The 22,351-nt window shown below is 36.1% G+C and overlaps 1 protein-coding gene across 1 annotated transcript in view; it reads right to left on the bottom strand.

The window, feature by feature from the left end:
* Positions 1–22,351, bottom strand: part of LOC149548440 (uncharacterized) — a 330,750-nt gene that overhangs the window by 301,957 nt on the left and 6,442 nt on the right. The gene's annotated exons all lie outside the window — the stretch shown is intronic.

Here is a 22,351-nt window from a genome sequence, read left to right on the forward strand (position 1 = left end):
GACATGTTCACGGATAACAAGTCACATGATATTCATCATGATAGGGAAATAGATCATTGTAAAGTCATCACCTTACAATATCAAATACAAGTGTTCACCTTACAATGTCTTATTACAAGTGTACCTTGATTAAGAGTGATGCCATCTGATTGTTGCCAAACTTCTTATCCAAGGAAGTCATGTAAAATGACCAAGTCTATCATGTCAAATTCTGAAATTTAAGTCCCTTTTACATTGGGAGATTAGGTGATCCTCTCTGGTGATTAATAGGTCATCAACATATAAAATAAGAACTAACATATCACCATCAATTACCCTGAAATCGAGGTTTGGATCTGCATCATTCTTCGAAAACCCTAATCCCACAAGGTAGTGATCAATCCTTTCATACCAAGCTCTGGGGGCCTATTTAAGTTCATATAAAGCCTTCTTTAATTCGCAAACATGTGACTCAGTATTATGTATGACAAAAGCTTTAAGAATCTCTAAATAGACTTCTTCTTCAATTGTGTCATTCGGGAATGCAATATTCACATTCATTAGATGGATCTTCCACCATTTTGATGTTGCAATAGCAATTACAACTCTAACTGAAGTGTATCAGACAACTGGGGCAAAAATCTCTTCATAATCAATACCCTCCTTTTGAGAGAAATTTCTAGCAACAAATCGGGCTTTGTGTTTCTCAATGCTACCATGTACAACATGTTTGATCTTGAAGAGCCATTTTGATGATACAACAGATTTTCCTTTGGGTCTTGGTACTATGTCCCATATGTCATTTTTTATAATGGAATGATGCTCTTTAGACATAACATCTTTCCATATTTGATGTTTGAGAGCTTCTTCAACAGAAGATGGTTCTGATTTTATGATCTCACTCATCAAGGCAACATAACAAGAGAATTTGTGGGGTCTCTTGCTCTCCCTAAAAGTTCCCTTTAGTGTTGCATACTTTTCTACTTCCTAAATTATCTTCCTAGCCCAAATTGGTCTCATTTTATTATTATTAGGTTCATCTAATGGAGCAATCTAATTTTCATATCAATCTCTTCGAGAGACTCCCTCTAGGCGTCAGGAATATGATCCTCTTCCATATCTTTAGGAGGATCCTAATTCTCTATCTCATGATGGCTCTTGGATCTCCTGAAAGCAATGTCTCCCTAAAAAATGAGATCTCTATTGAGTTCAATTATATTTGTCGAGGTATGTATATCCTATAGGCTTTAGATGTTTCGTTGTAACCCACAAAGACTCCTTTCTTGCCCAAGGGTTCTAACTTAGACATTTTTTCTTAAGGTGTATAAATGTAGATAGGACACCCAAATATTCTTAGATGACTTATATCAGGTTTGATTTCGGTGATTGCTTCTTCAGGGGTTTTACTGTCTTCGAGTGAATGAGGACATCTATTTTAATGTCTAAGTGATATTAATTATCATGATATGTTCACGGATATCAAGTCACGTGATATTCATCATGATAGGGAAATAGATCACTGTAAAGTCATCACCTTACAATATCAAATACAAGTGTTCACCTTACAATGTCTTATTACAAGTGTACCTTGATTAAGAGTGATGCCATCTGACTGTTACCAAACTTCTTATCCAAGGAAGTAATGTAAAATGCCCAAGTCCTTCATGTCAAATTCTGAAATTTAAGTCCCTTTTACATTGGGAGATTAGGTGATCCTCTCTTGTGATTAACAGGGCATCAACATATAAAATAAGAACTAACATATCACCATCAATTACCCTAAAATCGAGGTTTGGATTTGCATCATTCTTCGAAAACCCTAATCCCACAAGGTAGTGATCAATCCTTCCATACCAAGCTCTAGGGGCCTATTTAAGTTCATATAAAGCCTTCTTTAATTTGCAAACATGTGACTCAGTATTATGTATGACAAAACTTCTACAATTCTCTAAATAGACTTCCTCTTCAATCGCATCATTCGGAAATGCAATCTTCACATTCATTAGATGGATCTTTCACCGTTTTGATGTTGCAATAGCAATTACGGCTCTAACTGAAGTGTATGAAACAATTGGGGCAAAAGTCTCTTCATAATCAATACCCTCCTTTTGAGAGAAACTTCTAGCAACAAACCGGGCTTTGTGTTTCTCAATGCTACCATGTACAACATATTTGATCTTGAAGAGCCATTTTGATGATACAACGATTTTTCCTTTAGGTCTTGGTACTATGTCCCATACGTCATTTTTTATAATGGGCCAATGCTCTTTTCACATAACATCTTTCCATATTAGATGTTTGAGAGCTTCTTCAACAAAGGATGGTTCTAATTTTATGATCTAACTCATCAAGGCAACATAACAAGAGAATTTGTGGGTTCTCCTGCTCTCCCTAAAAGTTCCCTTTGGTGTTGCATACTTTTCTACTTACTGAATTATCTTCCTAGCCCAAAGTGGTCTTGTTTTATTATTGTTGTGTTCATCCAATGGAGCAATCTAATTTTCATATCAATCTCTTCGGGAGACTCCCTCTGGGCATCAGGAATATGATCCTCTTCCATATCTTGAGGAGGATCTTGATCATCTATCTCATGATGGCTCTTGGATCTCCTGAAAACAATGTCTTTATAAAAAATGAGATCTCTATTGAGTTCAATTATATTTGTCCAGGCATGTATATCCTATAAGCTTTAGATGTTTCACTGTAACCCAAAAATACTCCTTTCCTGCCTAAGGGTTCTAACTTTGACATTTTTCTTAAGGCGTATGAATGTAGACAGAACACCCAAATATTCTTAGATGACTTATATCAGGTTTGATTCCGATGATTGCTTTGTCAGGGGTTTTATTGTCTTGGAGTGAATGAGGACATCTATTTTGGATGTAGACAGTTGTCTTAGAGGCTTCAGCCCAAAATTTAGTTTCTATGTTTTGATTATACAACATAGCTCTAGCAACTTATACAATGGTCCTATACTTTCTTTCAACTACTCCATTTTGTTGGGGATTATAAGCTACAGTAAACTCCCTCTCAATCCCAACATTTAAATAGAACTCTTTAAAGATGTATGAAGTTTACTCCCTCCCATTACTTGTTCTTAATGTTTTGATTTTCTTCCCCAACGTATTTTCTACAAGAGCTTTGAATTTTTTGAACCTCATAAGGATTTCTTCAAACTCTTTACATTTAACAAAGTATATCCAAGTTTTCCTATAGAAATCATCTGCAAAAATTATATAGTACAAGAATCCTCCAATGGAAGTTACAGACATGGTACCACATAAATCAAAAAGAACTAGTTCTAGTACATTTTTAGATTTTTTAACACTATTTTGAAAAGTTCCCTTTGTATTTTTTCCTAGAGCATAATCTTTGCATGCTCCTTCATGATTTTTGATTTAGTTCGAGCAACCAAATCACCATTTTCTCTATTGAAGATAGGGCGTGAAAATGACAATGCCCTAATCTTCTGTGTCATCTCATTTGAGTTAGAAGTCTGATGAATTAGGGCTTGATTAGGATTAGTACATAGTATGTAAAGACATCCATGTCTTATTCCTATAGTATGTGCTTTCTTGACAGTGGAGTTCTTTGGCCATGCCAGAACTTTGCCTTCCATAAAGGTTATTCTATACCCTTTGTCTTCAAGTGCAAAAATGGAGACTAAATTTCTTTTTATTCCTGGTACAAATAGTACTCCTATGAGTTGAAAAGATATGCTTGATTTCAAATCTATATTGCAGGTTCCAATCCCTTTGACTGGGTAGTTAGTAACTTAGTATCATCCCTAATAGTTATTCATCACAACTTTCGACCAGAGTATCAAGGTGTTCTCTGCATCCTGTAAGATTAGCATGAGCTTCCACTATTAATCACCCAGGTGTTGAGTTTATTTGAAACTTGACTTCATAAGACTAAATAGAAGACAACCTTCTCTAAGTCATTCTCTATGCTAGCTTTTCCAACTTCGGCAAAGGAGACTGCTTGTTTTGTCCTATTAGGATCTTTATGGCATAATGTCCATAATTATCACATCTGAAACATTGTATTTGAGATTTGCCCTTCCTCTTCTTAAAAGAGCCTTTTCCATAGGTGTTTTTCTTTCTTTTGAAATTCTTTCCTTTCTTATAAGTGTTAGTGTTCAATACATGAATACCTTCATTAATGGGATTTTGGTTGATCCCTTTGGTGATCAATCTGGATTCTTCTTGCAAGCAATCCGTTTTTATTTGATCAAACTTAGGGAATCTGATGGTGGAAATCTACCTAGAACCACCTATGTTAACTCCTTATTGTCAATCAAGTGACCAATTGTAGAAAGTTGGTACCATGTTAAGATTTCAAGAGGATTTTTGCAAATGTAATGGCATTGTCATGTTTTTTTGGTATGTGTTTTCCAACTACAGCCACCTCTTATATAAGAGAGTGAGAGAACAAACATGTCCCTTCATGGGACATGTCTATTCATTAACATAACTAGTATCTTATATATATATAGTCTCTTAATATAACATTATATATATAAGTTTATATATATATATATATAGACACACACACACACACACGTACATATCTTGATGTAATTTATCTAAGTAAAGCTACAAACATCAACAGATATTACTATACTTCCATCAGTTGTCTTGCCAGTTCCACAAGAATTATCCTATCAGTGGGATATCTTGGCAAAGTGTATGGTTCTCCTTCGAAATAACCAACTCGAGGGTAAATGAAAGTTGGAAATTGTAGCAAAATTCATCCTTACTGATTTACTTTCTCTCATGCCTCATCTAATACTCTTTTGTCACCAACTCCTTGTTATTAAGGCACTTGAAACGCCCAAAAAATGCATCTTGCACCCTTCTACAGTGATGCTTGTTCTGTGTGAAAGTAAGCTGATCAGTTCCAGATGGGACCTAGAGATTGGTCTCCTTTGGTAGAAAAACCTGAGAATATCCCCATAATTGCAGCAATGTAGACCAAGTAGGCATTCATTTGAAATAAGAATGACTTCTTCACATGAATCAACTGCTCAAACAATGATCTGCTTATGATTTCTCCCCAATATATAGGTTTTCTTTGTTTAAAAATCTAATAGATCAATTTAAACATCCAGGTCTCAAAGTGATTTGATTCTTTGAGACCATCGATCATGCGTAGAAGAGTCATCAAATCGTTAACATTTTGAGATAAGTCAGATCTATGTATTGTCCTTGGCCATCTGGACAAGTTTGATCTTTTATTGAACAATCATTTGTACTTTGCATGCCTTTGATAATCCTTCTTGTTCTAATTCCATAGCTGCAATGATATTTCTTTAGATAGATCCGCACATTTTGGAGTTGTAATGGCCTTGATGATTTTCTCAATCACATTTGGATCTAGGTTGAAAAGTACCTTCCCGTCTGCATACTTAATCACTTTTTACTTGACATCAAAATGATTCGCGCATTCCCAGACAAACTCAAGTTTGAGGGCTGCCATGGGACAAGTAGATACCATATGGACGTAACTTCTTTTGATATGTTGCATATCATGACTAGAAGATGTTTCAACCCTCCGCAAGAAATTAGTCGTGTCAACGTGACCAATCTTTGTATCTGAGATCTCATCAAAAGTAGATGAAACGTATGATGGAATTGCGTGAGCTAGATCCGTATCATATTGATACTTCATTTTTCCTTTGGCCTTTGGAGGTGTGGACATATCTTGTGTTGCAACATGGAAATTCCAAAGGGTGACTGCATCATTTAATGGGATTGGATCCATGAAAACTGTAGGATTTTGAGTTGCAATGTAGCATCTAGAAAGAAAGGTGTTCTAAGTATAATTTAGATATTGAACACATTTAAAGGCTGAAAATGAACAGGAAAGCTTGTGTTTTGGGCAAAAATGACCAAAATCAGATTTACGATTAAAATTTGCATGCAGGAAAAGTGGCCTTTTGTTTTAGATGGCCAAGAATGCAAGTTGGAAGCAGATGGATATGTGCAAAATGAGAATTTTGATATTTAAAAATGTGAACTTTCACCAAAATCAGGTTTATAAGACATAATTACATGTAGCAAAAATTCATCATTTTTACTTGGTGTAAATATTTAATCTAGCTTGTAGCATGAGATTGCATATGAAGGAATAAGAACTTTGGACGTATTTGGAAAATGGATTGAATAATGGAAGATGAAAGGATGGAAATGCACTTATTTTCTTGTGTGAATATCTCCAACTTTTCTCCAAAAACAAACCAAAACAAGCCACAAAATATATACAAAAACTTAAAACAAAAGAAAAACATACATTTTGCTTTGACAAACTCCAAAACTTCACTTTGCATGCAATTTCATTTTTGAGATGGAAAAACTTTTCCATTTGCAACAAAATGAAAGTTTCAAACTTATTTAATAACTTGATGGAAAAATATTAGGGTTGTATTTGAATAAATGGATAATAAAGAGCCAAAGAATGCATAAAAATAGCAAAACAAGCAAGAAACACAAGCAAAACCGAACCCTCGCACTTACTTGGAGGGCGATGAGCAAAATTTGGAAGAAAAAAGAAGTTACAATGAACTTGTTCTCTCCAAAATCAAGTTCTCCAAGTGTGTTCGCATGCAAAGGATCAAAAACCTTTGAAAAATTCAAACATTGGCTTTAAAACGGGTTTAGAAGATACAAATACATGTGCAAGATGTTCCCAATGATCTTGCAGATGTCTCCCTAAGTGCAGATCGCACTTGTTGGAAGGATTTCAATGCTTGAAAAAATCTCCCTTTGACAAATTGTGGTCTCCAACTTGTATTGCATATGCATGTATTTGATGCAAATGCTTCAAGAGTTCATTTCCTTCCAAACTACTGGGTTAAAACGTGATCTAAATGCCCTTTAAGATGGTTGTTTTTGCTTTAGAAGAGCAAAATCAGGTTTAGAAAAGCTTTTTACATGTACATTTTGCTTTGGAATGCCCAAAATTGAGTTTAGAAAGCCCAAACTCATGTTTTAGATGGGCAAGATAAAAGCATATAACTCATGTTGCCACCAAAATTAGGTTCTCCAAGAGCAAATGCATGTGACATTTTTGATGTAAACACATTCCTTCAAGGTAAATCGAGTTTGTGAGAGGCTTTTGCATGCCACGTTTTCAACTTATAACCAAAAACGGATTTAGAGAAGGATTTTGCATGTTTAAAATATGCATCGGCAATGCACAAGTTTAAACGTTTTTCTTCAAGGAGAAAAATCGGGTTCTCTAAGCTCTATTACATGTCATGTGTTTGCCTATAGAGCAAAAACAAGTTCTCCCAGCCCAAACGCAAGTGTAAAAAGGTCAATGCAAATGCATGTTTTTGAGTTAGAAGCCCCAATCAGGTTCTCTAAATGCATTTACATGTGACATTTTTGAGTTAGAAGCCACAATCGGGTTCTCCTCTTCCAATTAGGTCGTTGGTTTCCAATCACAAGAGTTTGAGCAGCCAAAAGGCCAAACAGACACACAACGAGACCAACATGCCACTTGAAGTCAAAGACGAGCTTGCATTATTGCATCTACCCTTCAAGGCTATGAAACTCTCATCTCTGGAGATAATTAGACATGGGATCACAGGTCTAGCCACATTAACATTGACCATGCACCAAGCTTGCATCCACCCACAATCCACAAAAGCAGACACATCGGCATTTCCTACAGTTGAACCCTCTTGATCTACTCATGTACAGTACCTCCACTGTTGAGCACATTGATCGACTTCCATAGTCAACCCACAGCATTCTAAATATTCGGATTGAACCCATAATCATACTGGCATCGAGCTTAAGCTTAGTACATCCAATTTGCTGATATTAACTCTAACTAGTTCAACAGCATTTAGAGGAGACATTGTACACTAAAGAAAGACGCATCCTCTCTTCTTTGCATATATTCAATCCTTCATATAAAATTCTGCTATTTCTAGTTATTTTACATTTGAACGAGGCTTTGATACCATGTTAAATTCCTAGGATCACTACACATGTAATGGCACTATGTGTTTGATGTGTTTTCCAAGTGCAAATCCCAGTGCACATATATAGGAGTGGAAGAGACATGTCTCATATGTCTCTAAGTTAATCTATTTTGGTTATTGTAAATTAATTTCCATTAGACATTATTAACAACAATACATACATACATACATACATACATATATATATATATATATGTCTAATTGACAATTAATCAAATGCAATAATGTTTAACCAATTACCATAGGTGATTAACTCTAGATCAATTCAATCCGACAGAAGCTACAACATCAACAGAAAAAATAGATAATATCAATTGTTTGTCATCTTTAGTAATGCCACAATTAGAAAGCTCTGATCTAATAGAAATGAACTTAGAGAAAAAGTCTTGAATGTTGTCAAAATCACAAGGATTTAAAACAATGAGCTCATTCTCTAATTTGAATTTTCTCATTCTATCAGGTTTACCAAAGGTTTCTTCCAAGGTTGTCCAAGCATCATGAGGATGTGTGCAAGATGTAATGTGATGGAGAAAGATGGTAGATCTAAGAGAGCCAAGTACCTTATCCTTTCGATCAAACCATTTTCTCCTTTCTGCAACATTTGTAGGTGGTTCTAGATCCTCTCCAAGAATCATTCTTCGCAATCCAATGCTCATCATTTAATTAGAAACTTTTTGTTTCCATTTGTGATAGTCATATGGAGTGAGTAGTAGAACCTTTAAACAAGCAATGACTGAAATCAACTGACCACTGCAAGGTTAGATGTGGTGAATTGCATCTTTGATGACAATGGTTTTTGGAAACCTACTAAAGAAATCCTTGAGGTAAATTTCTTACAATTTAACATTTAGTATTAATATTTATTATTTAATTGTTTAATGATTTAGTTTTACTTTTAGTTTTATATTCAAGTTTTGACTCAAATGTTTGTTTTACATTATATGCAAGTCACTGAGCCCCTCCCGTCTCTCCTACGAATTGCTGATGGGGAGAAGCCCTCTATGGGCTACATATATGAGGGAATGGATAGGGGCAAGGAAGCCATTAGAGCCCAATATGCAGGAGTGCAAGAGAAGTATGCCCCTATTTGGGAGATCATTGATAGGAGATGGCAGAATCAACTCCACCAACCCATCCATGTAACAGCTTATTATTTGAATCTAGCATTACGATTTCATCCTGACTTCAAGGCGAATGAGGAGGTTCTCACCGGCCTATATACAGTGATCTAGAGGTTGAGTAGTAATGAGGATAGTGCGGCTACAACCATTGAGCTAGACAAATTCAATAATAAAGAAGGCCCAATTTTCTCTAGCATGTTGACCATAGATGCTCGCACAACAATACAACCAAGTAAAAATGATATATTCTTGAATCTTATGTTTATGGGTTATAAGTTGTGCATTTCAATTTTTGATCTAGCAATTTTAAAGTTGTAAATGAGACTAATTGGTTTTGTTTTCTCTTATTTCAGATAGATGGTGGCAAATGTTTGGGCCCATAACCCCAAAACTTAATAAACTTGTCATCCATATTCTTAGTCAACCAAGCAACACTTTTGGATGTGAGCGCAATTGGTGCATGTTTGCGCATATCCACTCAAAGAGGAGAAATAGGTTGTCTATGCAAAGGTTGAATGATCTTATCTTTGTTCATTACAACCTTCATTTTAGGATCAGACATATCTTGGGCGCTGACTCCTCTCCGATCATTGTAGAGGAAATTGATCGAGAAGCAGAGTGGCTTACTGAGGTTGTGGACCCAATCTTCACTGAGGTAGACCATGAGTGGGTTGACTAGGTAGATAGAGAGGTTGAGGCTGCAGCCATGGCAAAGGAGGCAGCTAGAGCACGTTCAAGTACCAGCAAACACACATGCACGCACAGACACAGGCCCTAGTGATGTTGTTCATGAGCCCATCTTATATGCAGGGGCTATGGCTCAACAATCCTCTAGGACCTACCTTAAACGCCTTTGTAGAAGGCAGAAAGGATACTCAGAGGCTGAAGCTGAGGCTGCAGCTGAGCTTGAGGATGATGATGGGGATGAGGATGAGGATGAGGCTTGAGCTAGAGCCTTGTTTTTTCATTTTGTTTACAGATATTGATAGACATACGTTTCATGGAGCTTCATCTTACATACATTTATGATTTGATGTCTTATGGATGTTCATCTTACATACATTCTATGATCCTATGATTTCTTTTTGCTTCAGCTACAATTTGCATTTTAAGTGTAACGTAGTTATGTATGTGATGGATTTATCATTTATGTTCCATGTTTATGTACGTTAGCTTCTATTTGATGATGTTATAGTGTGTTTAAGTTATATTCAATAAAGGGTGCATAAAATAAGTTTTAAATTGTTAAAATCTCTAAATTTCAATGGTTATTTAAATTTGCCAATTCAATTTCGATTCATGGTTGATTAGCAATTTGATTCAGCCTTCTCGATTCCAATCCAATTTGGATTCTTGTTACGTTGTTGATCATATACATATAGTGAATTGGCATAGAGACATGTAGACACCTACGACACGGGCATTAAAATATTTCTTTAGAAATGGCTCTGGGGTAAAACCCCAACACCTACAAAGTGTTCCTTCAAAGGGCCACTTTTGAGATAAACCCTCTGAACCTCATAAATGTCCCTCAATTTCTCAAAATTAATGGCTTCGTGGAAATCAATGGGTAGATCTAGTCCAAAAACTTCACGAATTTCTTCGGTAGTAATGCTCACTAGACAATTTCCATTAATATCTCTTACAATCCTAGTCATTGGATCATAATTCTATGTGATTTTAATTAATAGGTCCATATCCATGAAAACCCTAGGTACTATCAGTTTTCCCAAGCCAAAACCCAAACATTACTAGGGAGGATAAGAATTTCTTTGTGAAAACCAGATTTTAAACAAGTTTAGAACACTCATAGTTGTTTGTGCGTCTCTTAACCAGTTTCCTTTAGCTTATAAACGCTCATCAATTTTTACATGGGATGAAGTGGGGACAAGCTTCTTTCCCTTTGCATAATCATTTGTAGACTAGGTTAATTGTTCTAAGAAGTCATCACAAACAGCCCTTTTCTAATAATCTATTTTCCCAATAAAATCCCTTTAAGGTGCCACGATAGTTCACAATCCCTTTTCAAGCAAATACAAATTTCCTACAGGTCGAAGAGGAGATTGATCAGCTTCTTTCAAAACTTTTAAAGGTTAGAGAAACTTTGAGAAATTCTCAAGTAGCTCTCCTCGTGGCAGAAAATCAGATTGAAGAACTGAGTAGGGAGTTGAGTTTAATCCATGCTTTACCTACAAAATCAGAAAATCAGTGGGAAGAACACTGTGTGGAGCTGAGTCTACTACATTCTACTTCAGTGCCTCTTGCAACAGCCCGTTCAAATAGACAACATATTCATGAGGTGAATGAGGAAGAGGAACCACTTGATGATACATTATCCAATGATACCAGTAGTTCCATTAATACTGAGGATATACAAGATGATTCCAAAGAAAGTATAGAGGAGGATTCCGAAATTCTGAGTTTGGATAGCAGCAATTTTACTTCTCATTCTCATGAGTTTGTTGCTTATAGTCTTGAAGAAGTTGATGACATTCATTCAATCATTGCTGCTAACCCCTTTTCCAAGATGAGTGCTGATTTGATTTTAGATAACCCACTCTTTGAATTGGATGATGAGGAGGCTCTTGATCTTGATGACACAGATGATATGAGGAGCTCAATCTTGGAGTATGATTGTGAAGTTGAGTATACACTTGGTGGGACAGCCACTCAAGAGTTGTCCCTTATGAGCATGGATGACACATATACTTTTGTTAAGAGGTGGCCTCAAGGTTTCCTTGACAGGGCAGAAATAACCTTGCTGATCGGTGACTTTGTACTCTTCAATCCATTGAGGATTTGTGACTCTCCTAGTGGGGATCTTATGACTCATCCGAATTTTCCACTGTCTAGATTAGGTTTTCAACGGTATGGGAGTGTTGGGAGGTGCCCCTATAGGTTAGCGATGGAGTGGGGAGTGTTTGTTGTTGATTGGAATCGGTTTGATAGTATGTTTGATGTCACTTGTGTTGATGGTCAGAGTTATGACAGTGAGATAGGGTGGCCATCGTTGATAGTTTTTTAGCATGCAATATATTACTCACGCATAGTTATGATGTCCTGCATACACAGAGGGTTACTTGATAGTGATGGTGATAATATAAAGTTCTTCTACATCACACACAGAACGACATGTGTTTTGTTATGGGACCCAGGTATTGATTCGCGAGATACATCACTTTACACAAACTTCCATATATTGCTTAATGGTTTGGAGTGTTTGGGCATTTTGTCAAAATGGAACAGCTGGTTGTATGTTTGAGAGATATGGATGGTCGCATGCTGTGGTTGAGCATGTTATTTGGTCAGTTTCCCCAATTTGCATCAGGTTCAAGGATTGTTAGTCGGGACCTCACGAAGAGGCATTGGCAATATGGGTTTGCACATCTATTCAAACAGGTGCAATATGAATATGTTGCATTTTTTTTTTAAATTGGTTTGGAATCCAAGAATTGACATGTATAATACATTCCTCCAGTGGATTCATGGTGAGATGCTACACTTTGAAGATCTTGATGTTTATATCAGAGTAACGCAATAGAGGACATGGGTACGTTGGTTGCACTTGGGTGAGTATTTTTATAATACTACGTATCATATGTCGATTGCTTTGACTCCATTTAGAGCCCTCTACGGTTATGATGCTCTATCTTTTGTCGATCTGGTGATTAGTGACAACAGGATTCCTTTGGCACAAGATTGGGTACAGGAGAACCAAGACATCATGAGATTTCTTAGAGAGAATCTTCAACAGGCAAAGAATCAAAAGGTCTACGCTGATCGACACAGGATTGAGAGGATATTTGAGGTGGGGGATATGTACTTACGACTGCAGCCTTCACGACAAAGCACCCTTAAAAGGGGTGGAGTTGAGAAGCTCAAACCTTATTTTTATGGACCATACAAGATTATCAGGCATGTTGGATAGGTTGCCTATGAGATTGAGATACCATCTGGCAGTAGCATTTATAATGTGTTCCACGTGTCGTGTCTAAAAAAGGCACTAGGACAACATATCATACCATCTCCAAATCTTGGAAGAAAGGGAACGCCAGTTGAGAAGCAGGGTGATTCGAGAGTATCTAATTCGCTGGAGAAGTCCCCCTATTGAGGATGCCACTTGGGAGGGCGAGACTATTTTACAGCATCCAGCTCTATAGTTGCATGTGGTCAAGCATCTCGGAGAGGGGAGGATTTCTCATATCCCCTCTTTAACACTGTCTAGCAATGACATGAGAGTTAACCTATTATGGAGCCTCGTAGGCTGGCAGTGGTGATCAAGGACTCAGACAGGGTTTTCAGCATCCAAATTTGGTACTACAAACTGTAGTAGATCAATTGAGAGCAATTCCTTGATTTTAGGAGGTAGTCTCGATTGTAGAAGGAGATTCCTACCTTTTAGAAGGTGGTGACGTTTCCAGAGTTGAGGATCTATGAAATCACTCCCTAGTGTCAATTTCAAGAGATTTGGGTGTGTTCCCTGTATTTTAGGAGTATCCATAGATTTGAGGGTGTGAGTGCCAGTTGGCCCAAGTTGTCCGACATCGGCCACAGGCAGGTGACAAACTCAATTTCATGTTTTAGAGGTGTTTGGGTTGTTCCTTGGCTACTTGGGAAATATTTTAATATATTTAAATATTCTCCTAAGTTAGCATTTTAATAATTTAAATAAGGCTAAGTGTTTAGCCATTTTGGAGTAATAAGGAATTTTGTGGCTCCATTTGGATCGACTTTCCTATGTGTGATAGCTCGTTGGAAAGAGCTCAGTCTCTAGTATTTGATTATCACTTGTTGGGACTTATTTTATGCTTGGAGCTATTTGTCATTAATAAAGTAGTGATTTCCTTCTATTTGGATGCCTTTATTGGGAAAATAATGTTACACTATAAAGTTCAATTGAAATCCACTTTAGAGTTCTTTTAGGGTTCGAATTTCCTTGGAGAGGGGATATAAGGAGAAGGCAACCTAAAGATGAGTATCTTTATCATTTTGTCAACCTATTTTGGACGTCATTGCTCTAGAAGAGCATTTCTCACCTAGGACGCAAACCCTAGTATTGAGAGCAGATTTGTTGGGACGTAGCCCTCAACAAGATCAAATTGAAGGTTTTTATGCATATAGTTTGATCACATCAGAGGATCAATTTCTAGTATTGCAATCACACTTTACAAGCAGTGGATTTATTGGGAAGGTGGCCACTTTGGTTCAGCCTGGCTTTTCCTTATAGCAACTTGCAAGAGGAATTTTGGAGTGTTTATTTGTAGCAGACTAGAGTTGTTTTATTGTAGCAACTTGGGCTCTATCATTTGAACTTGTTTGGTTGTAGTTGGTTCCCATCTTCAGCTGGCATCAACCTTGTCTAAAATACATTTGTATTGGTACTATTTTGAAATAAATCAGACTCTACTGGTACGGTTTTAGAATCATTTCTAGAATAGTATGTATTGTTGCATATGATTTCTATCACTTCTATTTTATCAGTTACTGTTATTTATTCGTTGTAATACCTATATTTTGAAAAATACAAAAAGAAACAACATTCTTCTGCAATTTCTGTCTAGCTCTATAATATCAAAGAAAAATCTACAGGAAAATATAATTTATATAATTAAACATTATAGCAGCAATAGAGCAAATATCCATTTGGGATATTTCAGCGGATAGAAATAACTAACTGATTTTAGCGCACGAGGCCTACGACGCTTGCCGAGAAAACCCTAGCTCTGCCACTTCCAACAACACCTTTTTTCAGTTAAATCTTGTATTGAAAGCCTCGAATACTTTGTGACAAAATAGTTACCATATCAAGATATATTAATCTTTGTCATCAGTGATTGCACGCTTTGAATTAATTCTTCACCAAACTTGAATACTGCAACTAACGGGCAAAAATCACTCATGAATAAAATTTGAATTCAAACTATTGATTTTTTTTATTAAAGCATGATTTTGCGGCTCAAACTCATCCCTTTAAGCATTGGCTCTACCCTCTTTTAATGACTAGGCAATCAACCAATCAAAACATAACATCTAGGCTCCACTCGGCATACAACCCCACTTTGTACCTTTCAATCTTCCATTTACACATTTCACTCAGTCGCAAAGTCGCGATGAGTAAAGTCCTCGCAACTTTCCATCGCAGGTTCGCGATCACCGTCAAATTAAACAATCTTGGACCAGATCTACCTTTGTTCCCCTGGAAACACGTCAGCATGTTTCAAAGCCGCAATGAGTAAAAAACGTGCAACTTTTGATTGCGGCTTTGCAACAACCGTCGATTGATGTTCACCTACTACAGATTTGTTCCCTCCATCAAAAACACATGTCCATTTTTCACAAAGCCGCAAAGGTTAAACCATCGCACAACTTTCCATTGTGGGATCTCGACACCGTAAAATCAACCTTGATCATACGCTCAGATTTGATGCATCTTTTTGCGCTTTTCTTCTCCCATTCGACTGCTATGACATGAGATACGTGCATCTTATAATTTGTTCTTGAAACCACCTTACCCCTGCTAACCATTTGACTACCCCTAGATACGCATTAGCATGTCATAAAGCCACTATGACTAAACTTCCCGCAACTTTTAATCATGGGTTCATGATAGCCCTTAGATCAAACCTGATCTCTAAACCTACCTTGTCTTTGTACTGCAGGCTGCCAAGAACATGTAGCACCTAGTCGTAATGTTGCAATGGAATTTTTCACAAGCATTTTTTAATCACAGCATCACAACAGTCATTAGATCAGACTTATTTGGACCAGATCCAACCCATTTGACAAAACGCCTTTTCCCAAATACGTGGCATCATGTTGTGAAGTTGCTATGAATAAAGACCTCGCAAGTTCTGATCACAATTTCACGCCCACCATCAAATCTACTCGAACAATACTAAGTTTTAAGTAAAGGACTGGTGGGTTTGTTGCTTTTCTGAGGCATATACTACCAAAATAATTGTTCACCACATGGAAATATAACAGAGCATTTCTTGAATTGTATATTTGTGGACCTAGGCAAATGATTTAGCAAGCGTAAAAAGACTCAGAGACATAACCTCTTGATAATGATGACCACGATGAAAAATGTAACACTAACAAACAAGTTTGCCTAGGATTATAATAGGGGACCAGCCACATGGTATCTAACCCATCATTTAATACAAAAATAACCTTGGGACTAAATACGATAGGGAGCAAACAACAAGTTGTAACACTAGCAAATAAAAGGTCCCTTTGTCATGATGCAATGACCCTTCGCTTAAGTTGTACTAAAAGTAACTTAACATTAAAACACAACAAGGGTTTTGCAGGGTTTATAAACACTTGGGTACTTTCTCAACAATAATTTTGTTCAGAAGCCAGCTTAACAACACAATGTGAAAATAAAAATTGACACCACCCAGGATTTTGCAACTTACTGAAAATGTGACTAACAGAGCTCGAGAGAGAGGTGTCTTATGTTGTTTTGGAACTTGTCAAAGGAGAGGGAAAGAAACCAAGCTTCCTAAGTATTCAAAATTGAAGCAAATTTGATCGTGTAATCGGAGATGGGAGGATCGAAGACAAGGTCCATCTTGTTATATGTTCACATTATCTAAAGGGAGAATTCAAACTATCATTAAAAAGATGAAATTTCGAGCAGTAGTTCTAATAGGGTCTTTTATTCAAAGACAAGTCATTATTATTTTGAGCAAATTCTTATTTATTTCGTGCATGGTTATGAGGGCACCAAATCATCCAAAGTTTCTCTATGGGATGGAATGTGTACATGAAATACTTGATTCTTTTGTCGCTCATCTAACTGATCCGATGAAAGAAAAGATTCCCAATCTTCTCAGCCTATGCAAAAGTGATAAGTATTAGTTGTTATGTTACTAGGAGTTGTGATCATTACCTTCTGCAGGATTTAAATTATCATATGGGGTAATCATATTGATTCTTTTGCTTTCATTGGCTGATTTTTGGCAGTCTTGAAAAGACGAGGAGAGTCTTAAATAAATAAGTTGAGTCTTGAAGAAGCTCTATTAAGCATTTTTGTGAAAGAAAAGGAACCTTGGTCAGATTTTGTGTGAGTGTTTGGAAATGGTTGGTGGTGTCAACAAATACAGAAGTTGCTAACTCCGTATTTCTAATCATGTCTTGGTAATACTAAGATCAACCATAGCATTAGAGGCTTGTGATGTTCGTTCAAAGGCTACACAGAGGTGTTGTGAATGAACCTACAAGTGAATTCTGAGAAATATTTGATGATAAGGAGATAAGTATTATTGTTCTAGTTTTATGATGATCAGATTTTTGAAAGTAAAATTTATATTGATTCCTTGAGCATTGCATTGACAATAGAGGCACAAGACAGAATCTCTTTTGTGTGTATATTTGTGTGCATGCTGAGATTAAACCTCAGAGATAGATATTTATGATTATATCTCTTGAATATTGATCATATATAGTGATTGCTTTTAGCATTGATAATTATGAGTTGTTAATATCTCGCATGGTTACAAGAAGCAACAAAGAAGCAATGAGATGAATGTTACTTTGATGATAAATATTTAGAGAGAAACTATTCAGCTTTAGAGGGAGGTTATGTGACAGAGGGAGATATCCAAACCTTTGCAGGTTTTCGAAATAGTCAGCTATTTTATTGTGGTGATTAAAGTTGTCCCTCCTACGAGGGAGTCTTTGTTAAGAGATAATCTCAATTATTAATGCATTTTTCTCTGGGAGAAGTTTGAGGTGAAAGCCTTCATTCCACCCTCTGCAAGTAGGTAAGGTGGAGCATCTTCTGCGAGTAGTCATGGTGGAAATACATTATTCTCTAGTAGAACTCTAAGGTGAAAGCCTTGTTCTATCTTCTATGAGTAGGTATGATGGATCACCCTCTGCGAGTAGGCATGATGGAAATGCATTCTTCATTGGGAGAAGTTTTGAGATATAAGCCCTTACTCTATCCTCTACGAGTAGGTATGATGGATCACCATTTGCGAGTAGGCATGATGGAAATGCATTCTTCATTGGGAGAAGTTTTGAGATAAAAGCCCTTACTCTATCCTCTACGAGTAGGTATGATGGATCACCATTTGCGAGTAGGATGATGAAAGTCATGCATATGACTCCATGACTCTAATTTTATGTGTTTATGAAGTAACTATGATAATTATGTAATGTTGACATAACATATGTTATGTGATAAGAATATATTATTGACATCTTTGGTTGCAGTTGTGTGTGCCTACCTCATTAAAATCTCTCTCTATTACTAAGTGGGAGTGTTGAAATTTGTAGTTGCGATAGAGATCTTTATCTCTGCTCTTATAAAATGGAAATATATCTGTTATGACCGTTATAGTCACCTTCTACTGAAAGAGACATTTGTGAAAATATTTAAGTTAATATTATATAAAAAGACATGTGTCATACGACATGCGAAGAGGCATGCGTATGGAAATGTGAAGTGTTGAATGTGTGAAAGTATGAAGGCTCTATTTTTGGGAATCAAAGAAACCTTCATGTGAAAGATGAAAAGTCTTATGCAATCTATTTATAGGATTGCTTGGTATATTGTAAATCAATCAAGTGACAGCCTTGTATTATAAACATTTCTTGATCGATAAAAGAGACTTTTGTCAGTGTGGGAGTTTTTCCCTTCAAGTGGAAGGCTTTTCCCAGGATAAATGTCTTGTGTCCTTTGCGTATTGTTTAAGCTCAGTTACTGTTATTTATCTATATCTCTAAGTCAAAACATTAACAGTTATAAGTCTAGAGAGTGGCCTTGAAATGTCCTCATTTTAGCAGGTTCCTATAGCCAAGATTGGTGAGTTCATCATTGCAACCCTTTTGTGTGTTGAGGGTTTTCATTGATTGAATTTCTAATTATAGTAAGTCAAATGTGAGCAATTCCTATTTTTAATCATGCAGCTGAGGCACCAGGTGGTTTGGCTTCTCCAGTGATTAATCATGGAGCTCTACACTATAAGTTGTTTATTAAGGTTATCTTAGTAAATAAGTTTATCATATAAGTGGTATAATTTGATGGTGTGCTAAAGAGCCTCTTAAGTGAAAAGTGTCTTCATGAAGCCATGTGCTTGAGAGTTATTTATTTAAAATAATTAGATGGAAGCTTCTAATTGAAAGGTGTGTTGATAAAACAACTTTAATGAAAGGTGTATTAGTGAAGCGAAGTTGCATTATAAAAGAAAGGCTTCATGAAGTAATTAGATCATCTTATTGTCTATTGCCTTTGATAATTTCTTGTGAGGGTTTGAGCTGTGGGTTTTCCTGAGGACTGATTCCTCTTGCTCTGTTATTCAATTTGTTGCTGCTGTATAACAGATTGAAGGTGATTATTCTGAGTTTGGAATGTATACAATTCAGTCCTGAAGTATACTGAATTGAGCCAATGTAATGTCCCTTGGTTAGCTGACCCAAACAACTAGGGTAATAACCAATTTCGGATTTCTAATTTCTCCAAATGACTCCAACTAAAACTGAGTCAATGTGTTATACAAAGATATCAATTGATATTCGTAAATATATGTATAGATCTTTATTTGAAATGGGTAGCAATATTTGATATTTAATGATTTGGGAAGCTATAGGGTTATTGTCTTAATGCCTCAATATTGTATAGGGTTATCCTTTTATCATATGCAATGATAAACGAATGTTCTTCCTTAATATGTTATATCCTTATGCAATCAATATATTCTAGTAATTGGACTCTGTCTGGATATGAAATATATGCAGATATTACCAAGATGAATAATCTTGCACTTATATGATGGACAAGATATCTACATTGTAATTCCCTTTCTATTACACGTCACGGATTTGGAAACAGGCAGTTTGCTCACAAAACAATACTGGATAATATATATATCAAGATTGGCTATACCAAGGATATATCCTTATTCTATGCCTCTTCCTTCTCTTTTATGAATTCTACTTCAGAATTCTTTATCTCTGCAAATTCAAGCGTACACCAGTACGAGTAGAATGTTTCAATCCATCCCAATTCTGAGACGAATCAATATATATATATATATATAAAACTCAACCTTCCAAAATTAATCAATGGCACCCGAATGGACACATCCTTTTATTTATGTTTAGCTTAAAGGTCTCCTAGACTAATGACAAGTTAATATTATGAACTTCCCGTGTCATGTAATATTGGTTTTTAATGCTGACTAAACTTGATTAGCATACCATTACTGATATTATTGCTGATGCGGTTCTTATTCCACTAATCTCCATTTCTGAGCATTGGTTTTGGATAATCCACTGAATTGACCAATCCTCTGTGCCATAGATTTCTGACTGGGTACTTCTCTTTGTTTTCCTTCTATACTTACCTCAGCGATTGTAAAATTAAAATTTAATATTGATCTTCAATGCAGTGTAGGTATTCTTCCATTATCGTGGTTGGTCTGCAATATAGTGTGTCACTTGATCATCATCAATTTGCCTTCAATATTGAAGACACTGTTAATTCTGCATTTTCTGATATCCATCTTTATGTCATTAGTCTGAGACTTTTATAGCAACGATGATTTGTTATGTTAAAGGTACAGACTATGGTCTCCCTTGGTAATCTTCTAATATTCAATATCCATTGAGATTCGAATAGGTTATGACCAAATTTTTAATTTATTCGAACTCTTATTTTTATTATGAATCTCCATTCTAGATATAAAGTACTAATTTGATATTATTTGATTTTCATAAGAATGATGTGAGGAAATGGATATGTACTATCTCCTAGTATTATAAGAATCAATTAAGTTATAAGTCAATATACTAATGCATTATACATTCTAGTATTATTTATTTAGAATAGATTATTATCTTGTATGAAATTATATTCTTGTTATTCTATTATTATGTTTAATAATGATAGAATATGATTATTATATTCTATCATATTCTATCATTATAATTTATTTTTATTTGTTTGTTTATCATTATTATTAATTCCTATTTAAGGATGGGGACATGACAGCCAATCTTTGCAATCTGATTTGAGTGCTTCCTCTGACTGTGATCATTGTATTTGGAGGGTGAATGGGATCTGTTCGTTGGTGTTAATAGTTCTGCCATTAAGTGCGAGCCAAATGTGCACTTTTAAGCATGTCATTGTCTTTATTACTAGTCGCCAAGATTTTCTGTTAATTGGCATTAACTCGGTCTGCAAATAAAAACACCATTATTCCTGCTGCTGGGCATTGTAACTATCAGCTCTTGGGCATTTGGTATAATACGTTATCTCCGTTATTAATTACAAAATACGTCTGCAATTTTGGCGATTATTATTCTGAAATTTAGACATCATTATCTCTGTATTCTTGATATCATTACTGCTGTATCATTTACCTAGCTGGGCAGCCCCATTCTGCTATTGGCATTGCATTTCTAGTGGCTGAGATATACTATCAAGCTGTGCAAAATTGACACCATTATTGGTGATAGTCTGCTATTGTTTTCGGAATATTCTGCTATTGTTTTCAGACGCCAACTTGGGCGTTCCCTTGGCTGCAATTTAGCCACACCTGGGCGTGAGTCTTATCTACCGGAGGGGGCCTTTCCTACTAGCCACGTGAGGCATTCCTTTCCTGCTGTTGACGTTAGAGGCCTGCCAGCAATCACTCAAGCTGACAGCAATGGCATACAGGGAGAATTTCTTCCATTGTTCATGAACAGTCACTCTGCTGCAAATTCAATTTTCCACATTGTCATACAAGTTCTTTTCACTTATAAATTCCTTGAGCATTAAATAATTATTTGCTACATTGAATTGTAGATATTGTGGTTTGCAAAGTTGATTCATCCACATTTAATTTCAGTATTGTTTCAGCATTTCTTAACATTCCGATAAATCAAAATAGCAAAAAAGATAATGTATCTATCAGTTTGCTAGAGGGAGCCATTTGGGTTCATTACCAGCCTACCACAGTGTCCCTCACCATGAAGGAGGACTGGGCACTGAAGAAGAAACCAGGAGAGACTCGGATGGGTGAGTTACTTAGGGAGATCGAGCAGGCCTCCAGGGAGGGCTATTACTATCTACGGCACTCTGAGCATGTCTTGTCCATATGTGAGACAGCCTGGATGGAGTTGGCAACGGATTAGGGACAATAAAGGAAGATCTAGATATTACGATAATAGATAATTTCTATTATCTCTGTTTAGTATCTAGTGGTTATCTATCGTAATCTTCTGTAAATATTAGAATGTTTCTAATATTTAGCTTTAT

This window comes from Cupressus sempervirens, chromosome 7 (genome assembly GCF_028749045.1).
Source record: "Cupressus sempervirens isolate cs-2001-9-10 chromosome 7, ASM2874904v1, whole genome shotgun sequence".
Classification (NCBI taxonomy): Eukaryota; Viridiplantae; Streptophyta; class Pinopsida; order Cupressales; family Cupressaceae; genus Cupressus; species Cupressus sempervirens.